The sequence below is a fragment of the Sapajus apella genome, unplaced genomic scaffold, assembly GCF_009761245.1.
Source record: "Sapajus apella isolate SASKATOON/1434 unplaced genomic scaffold, GSC_monkey_1.0 scaffold124, whole genome shotgun sequence".
Classification (NCBI taxonomy): Eukaryota; Metazoa; Chordata; class Mammalia; order Primates; family Cebidae; genus Sapajus; species Sapajus apella.
The window spans coordinates 2742481-2759427 of NW_022437064.1; the positions used below are offsets into that span (position 1 = coordinate 2742481).

General features: G+C 34.6%; 1 protein-coding gene across 5 annotated transcripts in view; it reads left to right on the forward strand.

Annotated features, from left to right (window-relative positions):
- EMCN (endomucin) overlaps nt 1-8622 on the forward strand; it is a 107858-nt gene extending 99236 nt beyond the window's left edge. For 3 of the 5 annotated variants that reach the window (XM_032261521.1, XM_032261516.1, XM_032261520.1), the window contains one exon: nt 5657-8622. The gene's annotated coding sequence lies outside the window, so the exon portion shown is untranslated. Of the gene's footprint in view, nt 1-1764; nt 1962-2429; nt 3110-5656 lie in introns of those variants that run through there. The other 2 variants (XM_032261517.1, XM_032261519.1) reach the window with 2 other exon arrangements.
- Nucleotides 8623-16947: the final 8325 nt, after the last annotated feature.

The window sequence follows — 16947 nt, forward strand, 5'->3', positions numbered from 1 at the left end:
GACTTACAGAATTGGAGAAAATGTTCACAAACTATGCATCTGACAAAGGTATAATACCCAGAATCTACAAGGAACTTAAACAAATCATTGAGCAAAAACCAAACAATCCCATTAAAAAATGGACAAAGGACATGAACACACACTTCTCAAAAGAAAACATACACAGGGCCAACAAGCATATGCAAAAATGCCCAATATCACTAATCATTTGGGAAATGCAAATCCAAACCACAGTGAGATGCCACCTCATATCAGTCAGAATTCAATCAGTAAAGTGTCAAGAAGTCACAGATGCTGGCCAGGTTATAGAGAAAAGGGAATGTTCATACACTGCCGGTGGGAATGTAAATTAGTTCAATCACTATGGAAGCAGCCTGGAGATTTCTCAAAGAACTTAAAATAGAACTACCATTCAACCCAGCAGTCACATTACTAGATATAGGCCAAAGGAATACAAATTGTTATACTATAAAATCACATGCACATGTATGTTCATCACAGCACTATTCACAATAAGAAAGATGTGGCATGAACCTAGATGCCCATCAACCATGGACTAGATAAAGAAACTGTGATACACATACACCATGGAATACTATGCAGCCATATAAGAGAGCCAGATTATTTCCTTTGCAACAATATGGATGAACCTGGAGTCCATTATTCTAAGTGAAGTAACTGAAGAACAGAAAACCAAATACTGCATGTTCTCATTTATAAGTGAGTGTCAAGCACTGAATGCACACAGGCACAAAGAAGGGAACAGTAGACACCAGGGCCTACTTGAATGGGGAGGGTGGGATGGGAGTGGGTATTGAAAAACTACCAATTTGGTGTTATGCTAATTACCTGGGTGACAGGATTGTCTGTACAACAAACCACTATGACATGTAATTACCCATGTAACCAATCTGCAGATGTACCCCTTCTAAAAAGGTTGAAAGAAAAAAAATTGGAACTGGAAGTTTGCAGATTCTATGCAATGGACACTTTCAGGTGCAAAGTTTGGGAAGCTGAGGGTGAGATACATTGTCCAGCCCTAGCTGATACATGAAAAGCTTCCTTCCATATCTGCTATAGTTGCTTTGCAACCCAGTGGCTAGTAAAGGGTTTTCTAAATGACCAAAATGCTCAAATATTAGTAACTAATTGTCCAACTTGGAGAAAGCAAGTCTGCAGTTGGAAAAAAAAGAAAGAAAGAAAAGGTGCATAGAAGGCAAGAAACAGTGTCAACCTTCAAACCACTTAATAAAAGTAATTTTTGTTCAACTCCCATTCCTTTCCATTTTTGTACTTTAAAAAATATTCCTGGCCTCAGATTTCAAGGCTTTTGATTTGAAGAGCTAAATAAATTTTGTTGCTCCTCTTTGTAATTTTGGAATTATATAACAATGTTCTAAAGAGTAAAGATCAGAAAGTAATGGGAAGAAACAAGTTTGACATCTGTCAATTCTATTGTCTGTCTCACTTTTTTCTTTAACATATTTCTATCACTGTACTTTGAATTTAATAACCAATGAGTAACTACTGTCTAGGTTGTCAACTGGAAATTAGATATCAACTTGGGGATTCAGAATAAATAGAAATGAATTCATCAAACCTAGAAGATTTAGGGAAAGAAGTTAAAAAGCCTTGAACCCTGATGCAATAGCAAACAGTAATACAGAAATAATCACTTATGTTAAAAATTTCCATGTCAAAACAAGATTCTAGATATATGTAATGCTTATTGCTTCATGCATTGATCATCAATTTCCTCCACAGCATTATGTTTAATGTGATTCTGCAGGGTGGACAGGAATTGTGAAACATTTATGAGCTATGAACCTTGCCTTCTGCAAAGCTTTACCTCATGGGAGCATGAAATCATATATAAGAGTGGCAGCAAACATGTAGAAACAGCTTAAATGTTTAATGATATGGAAATTATAAAATAAATTATAGTCTGCCCAATGACATTATACAATGAGTACAAATAATTCTCCAAATAATTTTTAATAACATGAAAACATGTCTAAAATGTAATATTAAATGGGAAAATAAGAATTTTAAACAGATAGCCATTTAACTGTTCTGTGACCAGCTCTGTGCCGTTGTCAAAGAGGAATCTGCTGCTACCTGCTTGCTCCCTCACCAGTAGGTCTCATCTTCTTTCTGTTCCAAAACACCTTGGAAGGCTGAAGAGTGGAGGCAGTTTCAGACAAGTGAAGAACTGTACTGTTAGAAAGTCCTGTAGCTTTTATGACAATTTGTTCCCACAGACCCTCAGCAATGGTGATTGTTAGCCATTTCTGTTTTTCTCCAAGGTACAATTCCCTGATATTTCTGTAACTTTCTAAATGTACCCTGATAATCTAAGAGTATCTTTGTGAACTTCCAGAAGAGCTTAACATGTTTACCAATTATTTTTCTTTCATTTTAAGAAATAGCACAAGCTAAAAGGAAAACATCATTAAAAAAGAGATTTACAGTTGTCTCTCTGTATCCATGGAGGAGGACGATTGATTTAAAAGCCCTGGAGATACCAAAATCTATGGTTGCTCAAGTCCCTGATATAAATAAAGTTGTGCAGTATTTGCATATAACCTGCACAAATTCTCTCATGTAGTACTTTAAATCATCTCTAGATTACCTTTAATACCTAATACAATGTAAACGCTATATAACTAGTTGTTATACTATGTGTTTATTTGTATTTTTAAAAATGTATTGTTAATTTTTACTAGTTTTGAATATTTTTAATTCACAGTTGGTTGAATTTGTGGACATAGAACCCACAGGTACAGAAGGCCAACTGTATATTATGATTGTACTCTGTAACCCTGAATGAATTTCTTAATAATGCTCTGCACGGGGTTCCACATCTATAAAATCAAGACAAAATGATCTTTTTTCTTATGGCTATTCTGATTCTTTGTTTATAAATTGTTGTCAGTAGTGTTGAAGAAACCTATTATGAACTTATGAACTATTACTATAAAATAGTCATTTATTCATTATAAAAATCAAAAATATATTACATTTTAGGTTGTGAGAGATTCAGTGACTATTCAGTCCTTTATCATTATTATTGAAGCCAACACACTAATTTTAGAAGGATTATAATGTGGAAAAAAAGCAAAGACTGATACTGGAATAGATGTAAAGAAATCACTAATGAAGTAAGATTTATTTGTTGAGAAAGATAGTCAACATGAAGTGCAAGATTTATTTGTTGAGAAAGATAGTCAACATGAAGTGCATGCTGATGAAATTACAGTTTGTTATTTAGGTTGCTGATCTTTGAGAAAATAATCAAAACAATATCAATCATGGGCATTATCCTATCAGCACAAATTCCAATGTTTACCAGTTGAACTATGCTACAAACTCTTGACTTCACTTGAAACTCATCTATGGAGGAGTATGACTCAGTTGAACAAAAAGTGATTGAGACCTTAGTCCTCATCAAGTATTAGTTCAGGTATAAAGAGAGCTTGTCATGGTTGCAGTTCTCAAGGAGCTTATAGAAGTGGAAAGAAAAACACATAAGAAAAATAGTTTTAGTATAAGATGATAAACAACATAGTGGTATGTAAAGACAGACATAATACCGTGAAGTTTAGTGACAAATTTCTTAGACATGGTATTTGAGCTGAGACTTACAGAATGAGAAAAAAAAAAAAAAAAAAAAAAAAAAAAGGTGGCCTAGGTGAAGAGAGGAAAGATTTTCCAGGCACAGGGAATAGCATGTACAAAGAAGAAAAGAATTGTGACAGTGCATAGTATATGAAAGAAATGATAAAGCTTTAAAAATTGTTACAGTAATCTGATACTGCTGCAACATTCAATCTATATTATTGTATTTTTTAAATGTCTGTTTATTGCTGATTAAATGTTGTTAGAAACCAACATTGTCCTTCACTATAGATAGTTTGAGAAGCGCTGGCCTAGAGAATCTAATTCAATAGCAGCCTGGCCGGGAAACAAGGCTCAAGTAGCAGAGAGTACTAGATCATAAGGAAGCCTTGTTTCCCAAGGGAAACCATGAAGGACTTCACGAGGCTGGAATGAAGCACTAACTTTCTTCATTCACTAATGACATCAAAAAGTCCTTTATCCACAAAGAAGGGAACAACAGACACTGGGGCCTTCTTGAGGTTAGAGGATGGGAGGAGGGCGAGGATCAAAAAACTAACTCTCAGGTACTACGCTTATTACATGGGTAACAAAATAATCTGTACAACAAATCCCGTGACATGCAGTTTGCCTATCTAACAAACCTATGCATATACCCCTGAACCTAAAATAAAAGTTAAGAAAGAAGAAAAAAAAATTTTAAAAGAAGCCATTCGTCACTTGAGAACCCCTCGCTTGACCTTGGATATAAAATATGCCTAGAAAACTAGTTCAATAATTGAGGGAGATGCCTTGTCTGCAATCATCCTTCTAATCATGGTACTTATGCTACACCATGCTCCGGCATGTGCTCGACCACCAACCAACTACGAATGCTCTGGAAGTCACATATATCCCCTTCTCCAATCCTTTCCACATCTTAAGACTTGACATGGATACTTGTGGCTGCCACCCCAGGCCATGGCAGCCAATGTCCAAATTTCCCTCATGTAAAGCAACAGTTCAGTCATCCCTATCAAAGGACTTGCCTTCATCAATCAAACCAGGAAAGAGTTGGTTACAGGTCTCCGCCACTAGTACCACTCCCCACACCTTCCCCCACACACCATATCATGCACTTCCCAGACCCTAGCAAACTACCAGCACTGCCCTCAGCAACACAACACCCTCTAATCTTTTCCAGGTTAGGCTATAGCCCTTTTCCTACTTGGGACACAGAAGTCTCCATCTCTTGCTCTTTTTTAGACCAACACAAAGTTGTTTCTACACTGCAAAGAAAGCTGTAAAATAATAAACCAAAGGCCTGGCTATCTTTCCTGGGAAGAAGTGGCAAATTGCCTATTCATTCTTTGCCCTGATGAGTAGACAGCAGCAAAGCTTGAAAGTTGCCCATAAATTTCTTGATTACTCCCATTGTCACCCCAAGCAACAGATCTTGAACTGTATCCCATTAGTGATGGGGTAAAGTTAAAGGCTTCAATTAGAAGATAAATATGAGATTTGTGCTTGATACACACCAGTGTGTGTTTAATGTGGAAGACTCATTCAAGAAGAGCAAGGCCAGAAGCAGAGAAGTCATAGGCTATTGCAGTATTCCACTGGAAAAAGACAAAGGCTTGAGCTAGGGAGTTACAGTAGGGAGGAAGATGAAGAGGCAGAATAGAACAGAGAAAAATGTCTGGAGGGTAAACATTTCATGATGTGGTGATTAACTAGTTGAGCCCAATGGGGAATGAGGAAGAATAAAACTATAGACAATACCCACACTTCCAGCCTGGGTGCCTGAATGCATCGTGGAGGAAATAGCAAAGATTGAGATTATGGAGTGAAGGGAATAGGTATGGGAAAGAAAACGGCGCTTTTTTTTTCAGGTGTGTCAAGTTTGAAGTGCTTGAGAGACAGTCAAGTGATTCTACTAGGTGGAAAACATTGAGCTAGCGACAAGCATTTCTTACTAAGAGATGGACTCCCCCAGCATCTCTATTTCTTCTTCCTTTTCTTGGAAGCTGAACTTTGTTGTTGTTTTTGTTACTCACAGGCTTAATCTTCAGCTTCTATGCTCCAAGGGTGAAAAAGGAGAAAGTCCTGCAGAATCAATCTTGACTTCCATACCTGCTGCTGGCCTGTACCAGTTGTCTATCCCAGTAAAGTGATGTCCAGCTCACTTGCAATAATTTGATGGAATCAAAAGAAGCCCTGGGACTTTCCGGTCCTCTGACATTTAAAAATTACATTATTCCATATATAGGAGCATTCGTAGGAAAAGGAATTTTAGGAGGGTAATTTGTGAGCAGTGAATTGACAGCCCAGGAGGCGGGCTCACTGAGAGGCATGCCTTTCCTTGAAGTTTAAAGTTTTCAGGGCCAAGAATTTTTATCCATGAAGACTTTTCTTGGTTTTCTTATATTAACTACTGTTTGTATTTATTGTTTACTGCTATGTTAATGCAGGGAACATTTGCATGTATATTATTAAATATTAGGTAGAAATCATACCATGCTATTTTGTACATATAAATATTTTATTCCTATTTTTGTGTGTTATTTTAATAAATAATTACTGTACTCAATACACTAAAAATACCACAACATGACTGTGAAAATGGCAGTGGTATTGTCTTCCTGTAATTATGAATATTTTTGGATGGATTGTTAGAATATATGAACTCACTAATGAAACTCATCTGTAATAAATGAGAAAGGGACATAGGATTCACGTATCAGAGTCTGTTAGGGGGATAGTGATTGACCAATTCTTTGGTCTTTCTATTTGTCATTCATACTATGAGATGAAGATGTAAGTGTAAAGGCATTTATAACACTATACTGCATTAATTAAGATAATAAGATCATGATTTTTCATTAACTCATTTGATTGATATTATCTCCATGCATTTTTTATTTCTTTTAGTAACATAATTACTTGTTCTAGCAATCATTGCTAAACCTCCAGTTTGTAGAAAACCAAGACTTTATAAATACATAATCATGATATTATTTTTCAGTGTATCACTTCTCTAAAAATACCATATGATTATAGCTGCCACTCCATCAGGAGCAAATTCTTCTGTTAAAAGCTAACAGGTCAAACATGACCACTTTTTGACACGTGAGATCAAAGTGTCAAGTTGGTTGAGATTTTTTGGAAAGCTTTGGAACTGATGAGCTGCTAGTGGCAGTTCTTTAACCTATGATTATCTAAGCTGATTTTGATGCTAAATTATCTTAGTGATCTGAGGGCAGTTTGGTGGAGATAGAATCTTGTATTTAAAATAGCTTTTTAAAACTTGTTTTGTGTAATATACTTGACAACTTCCATCTTTACGAGTTATATAATCATCTCGATTTTAGTTTCCTGATGTTTGGACTATTTCTAACCAAGGACACCAAGCAAGCATAAGCATATCTATATTTCTTACTGGTGTCTCTTTGAGATTGACGGGAAGTAGAAAAAAAAAAGAAAGGAAGAGAGGAGAGAAAAAGGCAAGGATCTTCACTATGTATGTTTTCACTTTGAGCTGTTGTGCCCATGCTTAATTCTAACCTAGAAGTCTTTAAGTGGTGAGCCAGTGACTGGAGCATGCCAATCAGAGAGTATTTGTTTTCAGAAAAAAAAATATCTAAGTTTGAGACCAGTGTGGCCAACATGTTGAAACCCCACTTCTATCAAAAATACAAAAATTTACCTGGTGTGGTGGCGCACGCCTGTAGTCCCAGCTACTTTGGAGCCTGAGGGACATGAACTGCTTGAACCCAGGAAGTGGAAGTTGCAGTGAGCTGAGATGGTACCACTGCACTCCAGCCTGGGTGACAGAGCAAGACTCAATCTCAAAAAAAAAAAAAAAAAAAGAAAGTCCCAGCACCCCTGGATGATTTACTGAGCTCTTCAGCAAAAGCCATGTTGCCATACAGCATATTGCCAAGAAATGAACTCTTAGGCAATTAAAATTACAAGGAATATGTTATTTTGGATACTAGAGAAACCATTTTCTCTACATTTCGTGAGCATTGTTAGAAAAGAGTTTACAAGAATCAGGAAGAGGGAAAAATGTCAGAAAAGAATAACATTTATTCAGTTCAAGAAGTGCACACAAAGAATATGCATTAATCTAACAACTACAGAATTAAATCTTTCAAAAAGGTCAAAGGAGGATTGAAATGTTTACAGAGATGACCATGGCATTTTATATCAATCTCAAAGGTAAGATCTGTATTTTTGTAAACTAACTTAAATTTCTGTTGAGATAGGATAATTTGTTTTCAAGCCAAAATTATCATTAATCAGATGGTTTTTAATTATCTGATCTAGATAATCTACTTTTTATGCCTGGCTTATTATAAGCATGTTATTCTGATATACAGTTCAAACGTCATTGCAACAAAGAAGTGCCTGTATTTAGATCAAAGGCAAGACTTTCTATGTGTTTGTTCTGCATGACAATATGAATATAATTTAAGTCTATCAATAGTCAAAACACAAACAAAAGCTAACTAACTGGCACTGTTGTCACCTGAGACTAAGTGGATGTTGTTGGCTGGCACACACAGGCTCAGCCAGCAGAGAGAGGATTCTGAATTCCCCTTGTTGAGCTGAACTATTCTTTTACATATGGTTGACAAACCTGTGTTATTTTTTGTCTACCTGCCATATTTAAATTTATGAGTATCAACTGAGGACATACTCAAACCTTCAACGATGAACCTGCCTGATTTTTTTGCCTGATTATTCTCTGTTGAGTTCTACTTGTGGTGATCCAAGATTTTATGAGATTCTGAAAACAGAATATGATGTTTAAAAATTGTATTTTGAGTGACTATATTCTCACTACTATGAAACTGTCAATTATTGCCTAATGTTAAAGATATCCATCATTGTGATTAATTAAATTATATGTGTCTTCTTCATGGAGAATTTGTGATGGATTCTCCCTTGATCTTTTCTTTAAAATCTCTCCACACACACAGGACTTTTCATGTTTCACTAAATGAGTATACCCTGCCCCTATTTCTAGAGAATTTGTCTTTTTGGCTTGAATATACTTGTTTTCTTTTCTAAATACTTTCTAAAGAAAATGACTTTTGACAAATAAGGGAAAATATTAATCTTGCCATCAATATTACATTCCTGAATTTGAAGTCAGAGATTCTACCAAAATCAAGGTCACCAAGAATAATTTTAAAGCTTCCAAGAACTGTTTAAGTGTTTTCAAGTCTGACCAAGAATTCTGACGTTTAAAAATAAGCAGGAAAATATGACTATTTAAAATCATATTTTCCTTTTAAAAAAATTCTAGCAAAGTGATCATGGGCAATATAATTAGTTAGTAACACCCAATCCAACATTCACTATGTGCCAGGAACTGTGCAGAAAACTTCGCAGTCACCATCTCAGTTAACAAAATAGTAAGAAACTATTCCTTATATATGAGTAGCAGCATCCAAAATATCCACCTTGTAAAGATATGAAAATGAAAGCAGATAGTTAAGTAACTTGCCCAATGTTGTTCAACTAGTAAATGGGAAAAATTTGAATTCCAATGTATGCTCAAATCCCTGTTCTCCATCAGTACACTACTTGGTCTTTTTAAGCCTCAGTTTGCTTATCTATAAAAAGGGATGAAAGCATTATGTTCCAGGGCATAATTTTAAATGGGGACCAGGCCTACCTCACTGTACAGTTTGAAAAATGAACAGCTATTTCACACAGTAGACAAGAAGAAGAGCTGAACTGGGATTCATGAGCAAAGAGAAACAAAACAAATGAGTACTATGAATGCCCTGACAAATTCCAGACTGGCTGTATAGCAGAAGATCCCTAATTAGAACCTGAGAGTCTTTTTAAGTTGAGATGACAGCAATTGGAACCAGGAGACAAAAGTGGCTGGAGTTTGTGGAGAATGGAACCAGGGAGGAGAGGGCTACAGAGAGAAAGACCTCAAATGAAAGAAAAATCTATAAAGGTGATTTTGTATCTGATAATAATGGTATAGGAAGGTGTGAACACACTTCCTATACCCACTCATGGAGGGTAAAACTTCATGAGACCAAGAAAGGAACAACTGGGAAAGGGCAACTAAATAGTTGTATGCTGAAAATTTCTAGGTCTTATATGGAGTTGAGAAACATTCAAGGTCTGGTCAACCGTATTCAAAAATCCTCGCTGGTCACCTTAATGTCCTGGGAATAGTCATATTTTAGTAGTTGTTCTAAAATACCCCTAAAAACATCTCTAGATAAGCCCTAACACAGCTTAAAAGTAGCCTTGCAAGAATTAAGCTAATCCACACAACATTTAACAGACTTCCAGAGCAAAGCCTGACAAACTTTTATAAAGAAAACAAAACGTAGCATAACAACAATTCAACAACATGAAAGTCTAGATATCCACCATTTAATCCAAAATTAAATACATGCCCAGAGAAGTAAATTGTGAACCATAAACCCTAAGAAAAATTTATTAATGACAATAGACTAAGTCAGAAGTGATAAAAAGTATGGGTACTTTACAACAAATTCCATGATGTTGATGTTACCTGATAATAAAATCAGCCAAGGATATTACAAAAGAAAACCTATAGACTAATAGCCCACATGTACAAAAACATCAAAACTATTAACTAAATTTTAGCAAATCAAATCTATCAAATTAAAAATAATAAGTGAGATTTATTCCAGGAATCCAACTTGTCTAATATTTGAAAATCTATCATTGGGATTGTGATTCAACATATAAACAGAGTAAAGGAGAAAAACTGTATCTCAATAGATGGAGATAAAGCATTTGACAAAATTAATATTTATTTATGATAAAACCTCTCATTATACTAAGATTAAAAGATAACTTCCTCAATCTGATAAAGCACATTTATGAAGAACCCACAGCTAACTCTTACATAAATGGTAAAAATCTAAATGCTTTTCCTTAAAATTAGAAACAAAGTAAGCATATTCACTTTTACCTATTATATTTAACATTGTTCCGGCCTGGTGGCATAGCAGGGCAGTTATAGCCAATGCAATAACATGTAAGAAAAAAAAAAACCCTTATAGATTGGAAAGGAAGATGAAAAGATTATACATAAATCCTGATGTCTACAAAAAAGGCTACTAGAATTAATAACTGAATGTGTTATCTTGCAGGATACAAGATTGATACGCAAAATCAACTGATATCTTTTGCTAGTAACAAAAAAATGGAAATCGAAAATTTTTTAAAATATGACTTAGAATAATGTCAACAAATATAAAATTCTCAGGGATAAATTTTTCAAAACATATGCACTTCTTGAACACTTAAAACTGTCTAACTTCTGAGAGAAATTAAAGAATACTGGATTATGGATTAAAAGACTCAATATCACTAAGATGTCATTTGCACTTAAATTGAGGTATAGATTCATTACAATTCCAATCCAAATTCAGCTCTCCTTTTTACAAAAATTGATAAGATGGTTCCAAAGTTTATATGGAAATGCAAGTACTTAGAATTGCTAAAAGTTTTTTAAAGCAAAAAGTTGGAGGATATACTACTAGATTTACAGACTTAATATAAAGCTACAAGAATCAAGACAAAATGGTACTGACTTAAGAATAGAATTTAATTGGTGCAACAAAATTGAGATTCCCGAAATAAGTGCTTTCCCCCCATATATACACACATTTATGGTCAATTGATTTTTTTAGAAGTGTGCCATAGTAATTCAATGAGGAAAATGCAGTCTTTTCAATAAATGGCTTGGTACAATAGGATACCCAAGTACAGAAACCAAAAACAAAAACAAAAAAAGTTCAACACTTAGCCCACACCACACACAAATATAACTCAAGATGTGTCATAAACTTAAACATTAAATCCAAATCTATAACATTTGCCTTCTTTAGAATCAGTTAAAATTTCCTACCTAAGATACAAAAAAATTAAAACTGGAAACAAAATGATGAATTTTATCAGAACTAAAAATTTCTGCGTTTTAAATGGGAATTAATAAACTGAAAAATACAAGTCAAAGAATAGATGATTTACTCTCTCTCTCTCTCTCTCTCTCTCTCTCTATATATATATATATATATATATAACAACTGGCTTGTATATAGGATATGTATGGAATGAAAAAAATAAGAACACAATTCACCAAAAAATGGGGGAAATATTTGAATAGATAATTCACAAAAGAAGATGTATGACTTGTCAATATACACATGAAAAGACACACAATATCACTTAGTCATCAGGAAAGTGCAGATGTAAAACCACAGTGAGCTACTGCGACATTGCCACAGGCATGACTGAAATTATAAAGGCCACTGATGCCAAGTGTTGGTGGGAATATAGAGAAACTAAAAACCTCCTGTGTTGCTAGTGGGAATGTAAACTTGCACAACCATGTGGAAAACAATTTAGCAGTTTATTTAGAAGTTAAACATATAGGTCTCATATGATTGCCATTTTTATATATTTACCTAAGACAAATAAACACATTTATCCTGGCTATACAAATACCTATCACCAAATGTTCATAGTGGCTGTATTCATGCTGGCCTAAAGCTATAAACAATAAAGAAACAAATTATGTTGTAGTCATACAACTGAATACCACTCAGCAATAAAATGAAACTACTGATATACCCAATTAAATGGATATATCTCAAAAACAATATGCATTGTGCAGCACATAAGTAGCTAGACACAGTGGAGCGCATACCTCATGGCTTCATGGTATGAAACGCTAGAAAAGAAATCAGACCACCGGCTGCCCAGAGCCAGGAATCGAACTGCCAGGAAATAAGCACAAGGAAACTACTTTTGATTATGGTGTTGGCTACATGTGTGTATATATTTGCCAAAACGCAAATTATACACATAAACTAGGTATGTTTTTGTATATAAGATATACTTTAATAAAATTGATTTAAAAGTATTTTTAGAAACTTACAAGTGGGGAAAGATATTACTAACTTCCTGTTATGGTCCAGATTGTGTCCTCTCATTACCTCAGAATGTGACTATAGAGATAAGATCTTTAAAGAGTAACTAAGGCTAAATGCAGTCATTAGGGCAAGTCCTAATTCAACATCACTGGTGTCTTTATAAAAAGAGGAGCTTTGAACACAGACACACATACACACTCACACACACAAACACATACAGAGAAGGCCACATGAAGACAGCGACATTGGCCACCTACAACCCAAGGAAAATGACCTCAGAATAAATCCAACCCTGCTGACGCCTTGATTTTGGATTTTGAGGAAATAAATATCTATCGTTTACGCCACCCAGTCTGTGATACTTTGTTAATGGCAGCCCCTCACAAAAGATTATACTTTCCTACATGGTTACTGAGAGAATTAAATGAGCTTATGAAGTACTGGGGACATAAAAATATTAACCTTTCCTCTCATTTATTCCAATGACTAGAAGGGCTAGAAATATTCATGCTTAAATTACAGATTAATTGGCAAGCCTGAGACTTATTTCCAATAGTTGGGAAAATTTCTAAACCCTTCTATTCTACCACTAGATTAGAACCATCTAAATTTCTAAGCACCATGATTCTCATAATTCCTATTAATATAAATGAACTTTTAGCAAGATTGACATTTGTCTGAGACTGTTAAAATATAGAAATGATTTAGTACAGAATGCTACAGAAATGTACCAGCAGTTATTGACAAATAATTGCTATCCTGGGCCCACTCCTTCCCCAGATGCTCTCTTCATCCCCACCCTGAGACCCTGATTTCTCCAGCATCCAGCACCTAAAAGGCTCACACCTGACAAAAGTGAAAACATATGTTCTGATAGGTCAATGCTCCATGCCACACCAATGATTAGGTATTTTGAATATCACTGGTGTTTAGGGATGTGTTTTGATAATGAAGAGGAAGACAATACAGATGAGTTATTCGAGAAAACAATTATTTTAACTATAGATTTGATTTCCAGAGTATGTTCATTTTGTTAGCCAAATGTCAACCTGAAATATCTCAACTTAGGCACACTTAATATAAGATAATATTTGCAATATTTTTAAGTATACAACCTTAGTTAAGCATTTAAATTTAGTTTTAGGTCTTGATTGGTCTTTTCTAATGTCAGGTGTTTGTAGATACCTGCACATTCACTTGTTCACAAATATAAACCAAATCCTTGTGTGTGTGTGTGTGTGTGTGTGTGTGTGTGTGTGTGTGTGTGTGTTAAGATAAAGGATAAAGCTTCTTTGGTGTGCTGGCAATATATTAGCAAAAAACTTCTGCCGCTGATGCTCTGCGCATTTAAATCATTAATCTAAGCATCATGCAAAATTTACACCATTTTGCTTGAAATTAAAACAAAAGCAATTGAAAGCATTTAAAACAAACTGTTAGCCACTGCATTGGTGTTCCCACTACAGTGTCATTTGATTGTGTCAAACAGCTTAGATGATCTGACAGGTTAGGAAGAGGCACTAATGAGGTTTTCTCTGGCTTTGCAGTAAAGCCCACTTATCTGCTAAGTTCACTGCTACTGTTTGTGATATTCATGCTACAAGAGGCAGGTTTTAATTAATACCTGTATTATCTAAGAATTGCGGTTCAGAAATGTATTGAACTCCACTTTGGTGTCTTAGAAATATGTGCTAAGTCTTAGCTCCATCATGTTACTGTGATATGACACATTCGTTAGGATTGACATAAATTTGTACTTCAAATGAAGAACAGTAACTCTAAAGTTCTGATAGCTAAGCTTCCCACTCTGTGGAGGTTCAGAGTTTGAAATATGGAATTGGAGTCAAACTATCTGGATAGAGAAGTGTGGGAAGCTTTGAAAGGTTGAAGTTTTAAGAAATGTGCGTGGGAAGGAAATGGAATTTGAAATCATCTATTAATATCAAATGCTAATAGTTACCTCATCATCACATCATCAACATCATCAATAAAGTTTTATTACCTCCTACTAGTTCAAGGTATTATTTTATGCACAGAAGTTACAAATAGACATCCTATATGATAACTCCTTCCAAAAGCTTATTCTCTGGTATAGAAGGTAAGTAATATAGCCTAAGAAGGAGAGTGTTTTTCGACTTACTGCTAATATGAGCAGGTGAAATTATGTGATTAAATGGAAAACTTAAACTTACATGGCATTGTTTATATCCCAAGCTGCATACAGTACACTGCATAACAGTGGAATAAATGATGAGCTCCGAGTCATTAGACATGAGCTCAAGTCTAGGTTCTATCAATTATCGTCCTAATTCTAAAATGTCAATATTAAAGTTTTGAGACGCTTGAGTAAAATAATACATGCAAATTATTTAATGTAATTCATAGCATATAAGCCAAACATATGAAATAATCATATTAAAACAAAAAAAATTAAATGTGGCAGAGAGCTAACATAGACATATAATTAGGTATATAAGTTTGAAGCATAAATAGAAATCACATCCTGGAAAAGTTTGTGCTGTTTTCCTACAGGTGTTGAAAAAACTATAAATGTATTTCAGCTTGGTAGCGTCTTATGAAAACAAAAGAAAGATCCAACAGATCTTTTTTATTTTGTTCTTTTAATGAACGAAGGGAGAAAAATATAGTCAATATTTCACAAAGAGTGAATGCAATATTGACACTTAAAATAGCATCTTCAAGTGGACAATTTAATGAGAGGATTATATTTCCTTCTCTGAGTCTATTTTAGGAGATACTCTTTAACCAAAGACCAAGGAAGACTCTATTCTTCTAGCTGAGTGCAATTAATTAAAAAGGTGTTTTGTTAAGTCCGTTAAAGGTTCACACCTTAAGACACAAACATTATTCTAAAGATTTCTAGAAAAATCCCTTTATTTGCTATTGAACTGAATATTATTTAATAATCCACTATTATCCACACTGGCTTCTCAAACTTCTGTCAGCTTAGTCTCTCTCCTTTACATAAAAAGCCTGAGTTATTTTCTAACTCAGCCCGCTATGACCCTTTCTTAAGAGGGATGTATTTTAAGAATTAATTCACCCAGGGTCAGTCACTACATCTAACCATCATGGTGGCCTGCCTACTTATATTAACACAAGATTACTGACAGCAAGAAAAACCAGTTACAATGTGTACTTTCTTATTATGGGCTTTGGGAGGCAGATTTCCACTCTTTACTAAAAGACATTACCAAGTTACATGTAGGCAAAAATTCTCATTAAAGTGCAAGCTATGATAACAAAAGTGCATCGTGTACTATCGTTATCTTTTTAATCACAAATTATATGTTGGTGTAGAATAACATGAGACTTGCTGTACCATACCTAGGCCTGGCTTGTCAAGTCCACAAGAAGAAAGCCTAGCAGAATTGTTCGAAGACAATGGGAAAGTGAATCTTACAAGGAAGTTCTTCATGAATACTTTAAAATCTAACCATAAAATGGAAGACGTATAGATTCTCCATTTTGGAATCATCCTGTAGACAGAATTTAAAGTTGAACCTAAAATAATAAACATTGAAAATATAAAATAATGGTATAGTCCAAAGGAGTAGGAGATGGAGACAAGGAGAATTGCAAGGCACAGTAGAGACGTTGATCTCTTTATTTTACAGGAAGAACAACCATAAAATACTGCCTGATTTAATGAAAAAGAGAAAGTTAGATTTAAGTATATTATTTAAAATTTAAAATATAAGAAATACAAGCATTAAATAATAATATAGCTTCTATAACTTGGGAGGTAAGAGGAGGGAAAGTTTGAAGTCATGTTAGTGAGCTAAGCTCGTTCACAACAGGGGGTTATTGGCCACTGTGTAAAGCTGTTATAGGAAAACGTACAGGCTTATTATTTAGAATTGTAGTGATGAATCCCTGTAGAACTGAAAGCAGAAATAGTTAAGGTTGTTATCCCTGGCTAGCATTCAGGAGCAGAGGGTAAAAGTAAATCTCAATTTAGTTTAGGCTTGGCAAGTGGCATTACATACTCTATTATAAAAATACTGCATATATATTTTTCCCTTAAAAAAAATAATAAAACAAATATACATTCTATTTCACTGTCTATATTGGTTAAAAGGTAACAAAATCACAGGACTTTACCTGCATAAGGCTTTATAAAAGAATTTATTGAATACTCTGATAATTATGAGTAACTATGAGTTAAAATCACAGAATTATGATTCTATTTGTCACAGTAACCCTGTGCATAGATTGGATTGCAATTATTAATTTCCCCCTTTTTATAGTTATGGTAACACATTGTTAGCTCACAGAATGATAATTTATCAGTGGAAAACATGCAGACAGTTTGTAAGTGACCCAGCAAGGGCTCTCACCCAGGTTTTTGACTTCTGATTTAAATCCATTTCCATAAAAG